Source organism: Palaemon carinicauda, chromosome 22 (assembly GCF_036898095.1).
Source record: "Palaemon carinicauda isolate YSFRI2023 chromosome 22, ASM3689809v2, whole genome shotgun sequence".
In the NCBI taxonomy this organism is placed as follows: domain Eukaryota; kingdom Metazoa; phylum Arthropoda; class Malacostraca; order Decapoda; family Palaemonidae; genus Palaemon; species Palaemon carinicauda.
The window spans coordinates 89,110,860-89,115,859 of NC_090746.1; the positions used below are offsets into that span (position 1 = coordinate 89,110,860).

Sequence of the window (5,000 nt, forward strand, 5' to 3'; positions counted from 1 at the left end):
TATGTGTGTGTGTGTATATATATATATATATATATATATATATATATATATATATATATATATATATATATATATGTATATATATATAATTTCATAACTCATCCATTATATAAATTTTGAGTAGAAAAGCGCATTTAATATACAAATTTTGAGTATATAAGAATTTACCTTTCAAATGCATCTATTATTTCTTACTTAATGTTTTTTTTCTCTCTCTCTTTATTTCAAGCTTTCTCAATGGACGAAGTATGGTAGTAAAACCACCAAAATTAAAAGACAGTGCTTATTTAACATCTATTGTAAATTCCTGATATTATAGTCTGGGTACAAAGGGTCGAGAGTTGCCTATGATTAACAGAAGCGCTACGGTTCTCATCCTGCCATAAATTCATTGAGCAAAGTCATTTGATACAAGGCTCCCTCCCACTAGACGTCCGAAAGACCGAAGGTATTAAGGCTTGCAAGAGGAAACTGGAGACTTTCTTGGTTTCTAAGTGCTTCGATAATGTGGATCTGACAATAAACGAGCAATATGTAGTGTTAAATGCTGAATGCCTTGGAATGTATTTAATAAAATGACTGTGAAGGTCCTGTAGAAAGTAGGATTCCCATTCTGTATAAGACCAGAAAAGCAGCCCTTAAAGATGGAAGAAAAGAAGGGAAGATATGGCACATCACTTGAAAATGTTGCCACACTTGCCAAATTACTTCCCTTCCACATGGAAAACTTTACGTTGTGGTAAGAAAATATGGCAACAAATTCCTCTCCTCCAAGTCCCTACCGTTTTTAGCTTGACCATCAAGACTTGACTAATGTCCAGCTACAGAGGGTTCAGATTGGAGGAGATTCTTAACACAATCCACGACTTTCCATGGAAAATAAGGTGTTGATATGGTAGATGTGGCACTTTTTTATGGCCTGTATGCCGTATCTTCTATTCTTTGGATTGATAACTGACAAGCTTGATAAAATCTTTCGCTGGCGTTAATCATAGGCAAGTCTCATCCTTTGTAGCTGTAATGTATTAGGCCTACTAGTGTGGGATAAATGAAGTACATATCCAGTGATGTCCAGTACCCTCTGATTCTTAGGCCCGGAATTTTTTCATATGAATTATAAGTAAATAGGAATGAAAGTTCTTATAAAATATCTCTTCAACAGCGAGGAATAATCGTGATTGTTGTAACAGCTAGAAAACTGCCATACTGTAATTATTCTTTTTCTACCAAACCAAGCATCTTTACAAAAAGAATGTGGAAACCCCTTGCATCAAAGTAAACAAAATATTTATAAAAACAGAACCGTGAAAGTATATCAAAATCAAGTGATTTTTTAATGATGCAAAATGTTATGAACATTTTGTAAAGACCAAATCATTTTCACTCAATAATATCTGTAAAGAGACATGAATCTAACAAATACGGGCTTTACAAGACTCGGAATTAGCGTAACATACCATTGGTTTTCATTATTACCTAGGCGTGCATTTATTCAAAATTGTTTGTATGTTTGTTTGTGATGCGCATAACTCAAAGACTATTTGACCGAATCTCATGAAATTTGGTGGGATGATTGGCCATGAACCAGGGACAATTTGGTTAGATTTTGGGAGGATTTACATCAAAGGTCAAGGTCTAAGTCAAGGTAACAAAAATGTCATGAACGTCATTTTACTATAACGTGGTAAATATTTATCCAATTTGCGTGAAATTAGTGCCAAAATATGAATAATTCAATTGTCTATCGTGTAACGTGGCATTGGCGAAGATATACAAACTACCGAGTGCCTTTCTAGTTTTCAAAATTACAATGGTTTTTGTAAGAAATAATACGACTCAATTTTCAATAGGCAAAAGGACTACGAAAATAACAGCCACTTGAACTCGAAGAATTTAGAAAAAAAAAAAAAAAGAGAAGGGAGGCGAAGTGTCTGAGATCTCTTGAAGCAAAGCTACTAAGGTGATTGCAGAAGAGAGAGAATGGCATTCTTTCAAAGCATATCCCGAATGAAAATCGATTTGTTGCACATTAAGGAAGCTACTGTATACTCATTATTATATACTCCATATGCCAATGCCTCTGGAAAAGAGAAAATTATCGTTGCAAGAAGGGTTATGGTGCCCTATTTGGTACCGTCCCTGACTGGTGATCACCAGCCTAGGGTTCAAATCCCGCTTAAACTTGTTAGTTCCTTTAGTGGCTTCAACCTTACCATCTTTGTGAGCTAAGAAAGAGGAGTTGGGGGGAGTTTAAAGGTCTACCTGGTGAGTCATCAGCAACCATTGCCTAGCCCATCCTGGTCTTAGCTTGTATAGAGAAGGTGTTTGGGCGCTTATCATATGTATATATGGTCATTCTCTGGGGCATTGTCCTGCTTGATGGGGCAACGTCACTTTCCCTTGCCTCTGCCATTCGAGCGTCCTTTAAACCTGTGAACGTCTTTTATTCAGGAAAATCGTAGAGAAGAGCTTTCCATATAAATTTCCCGATGGATAATTTACTCCGTAAGTATCGGAGTGACTCCCTCAAAGAAAATTATAAAAGACGTACACGGAAAATCAATCAGGTTCGAAGTCGAAGATTAATTGCCATATGAAGGGAGAAAGTTTATGGTGAATCTAAGAACTACTTCCCAAACATAGTACAAGCTTCAGTATTGCATAAGTCAGGTTTCGATCTCATTCTGACATAATTGAGGCTTCAATAAACTAGTTTTCAATCTACCAAGATCTAGTTCCCAGGCATAGTAAAAGCTTCAGCAGTGCATAAGTCAGGTTTCAGTCTGACATAACTGAGAATTCAATAAATCAGTCTTCAATCTACCAAGAACTAGTTCCCAGACATAGTACAAGCTTCTGCATCTCATAAGTCAGGTTTCAAACTGACACAATTGAGGCTTTAATAAACCAGTCTTCAATCTACAGTATATGCATGTAATGTAGAATCAAAGTTGTTACAGATAAATAATAGCCTTGTTTCAGAATTCCAGTGTGCAGTATTATTATGGTTAATTACACTGATACTAGCGTGCATGAAACAATAAATTGCCTTAAATTAATTATTGGCCTTACCTTAACGCTGTGAAAGGGTTTGCGTATCGACATGATCAGCAAAGCTGTACTAGTCAGGGTCACTTTTACTAGGTTGGTTTGCTGTGAGCAATCAGACGAAAATCTCCCACCATCACCAATCGCACTGGATAGCGTGATGATGAAAACTGGCCAAACCCCAGACATAAATTGACATGAATCAGGCCTGTGTCCTACAGTGGACTACAAACAACTGCGTTTGTTGTTGTTATTGTTGTTGTTGTTTTTGATGTTACTGGTAGTACTCGAAGCGATACACCCATGAGAAACCTCATATAAGTACTTCATGACATGTAGATAACTGTGTAAATAATACTAATCAAATTCCATTAACAATAACAACCTGAAACTATAAAACCTGCAGTTTTTATGAACACTTAATCAATAAAGGATTCATTAATCTCAAGTGTTATTATTGTTAACATTATAGACCACTTGTGAAGGAAAAAGGAAGTTTGAAAGATTCAATTTTGTCATCAATTGCTGTATTAATAATTTGCTCTCAAAATACATAGTGGAATACTTGCTGACACTAAATCATGCTTCCTTCCCCAACCGTAGAAGGTAGGCCTATGTCGTGAGAAAAGGCAGGGCATCTGAAAAACACATCTAAAGAGATAGCTTATATTGTTATTATGCTTCTTATATATAGGTTCAATAATCACTTATTGTATAAATGTAATGGAAGTAAATCTGGTGCCAATTAGGAATTATTCAATCCCCCCCTCCCTCTCTCTCTCTCTCTCTCTCTCTCTCTCTCTCTCCTCTCTCTCTCTCTCTCTCTCTCTCTCTCTCTCTCTCTCTCTCTCTCTCTATATATATATATATATATATATATACGGTATATTATATTTGGATATGTATACATGTAAAGATATATGTATATAGTATATATATATATATATATATATATGTGTGTGTGTGTGTGTATATACATACATATATATATATATATATATATATATATATATATATATATATATATATATATATAGATAAATATATACATATATATATATATATATATATATATATATATAAACACACAAATGTTATAATAATCATCACTATCGATCACTCGTAGCCTGCCCCTTTTGTTTGGAAATAAAACTAGAAATAAACGAAATTACTAAAAATTACTTTTTAGGACATACAGTATATGTGTGTATGATATATATATATATATATATATATATATATATATATATATATATATGCATATATATATATATATGCACATATATATATATATATATATATATATATATATATATATATATATATATATATATATATATATATATATATATATATATATATATATATACATACGTACTCAAAGTCTATGCAGTGATTATTCAACTTCCGATCTTCCTCTTGATGGCAATTCCACTAGCATTCATTGAAAATTAATCCTATTCGATTTTAGCAGTAATCATATCCAGATTATAAGGAAATATAGAAATGTATCTTTTTTTAATGTATGTTGTATTTCCATAGATCTGACAAGTATGACTAGTGGATCTCATTGTTTTGATCATTCTTTCTTCTGCTTTCAAGGCTTCATAACGCCAAAGATCGTACTTTGTTCTGTGGTAAACCAGTCTTCAATCTACCAAGACCTAGTTCCCAGATACAGTACAAGCTTCAGCATTGCATAAGTCAGGTTTCAATCTGACATAACTGAGGCTTTAATAAACTAGTCTTCAATATACCAAAAACTAGTTCCTAGATATAGTACAAGCTTCAGCATTGCTTAAGTCAGGTTTTAATCTGACATAACTGAGGCTTCAATAAACTAGTCTTCAATCTACCAAACACTAGTACCCAGACATATTACAAGCTTCATCATTGCATAAGTCCGGTTTCAATGGGATATGAATGAGGCTTCAATAAACCAGAGTTCAATC

The 5,000-nt window shown here is 33.7% G+C and overlaps 1 protein-coding gene across 6 annotated transcripts in view; it reads left to right on the forward strand.

The window, feature by feature from the left end:
- The window catches only part of Ptp36E (protein tyrosine phosphatase 36E), a 208,800-nt gene that overhangs the window by 171,115 nt on the left and 32,685 nt on the right, over nucleotides 1-5,000 (forward strand). The window lies entirely within an intron of this gene.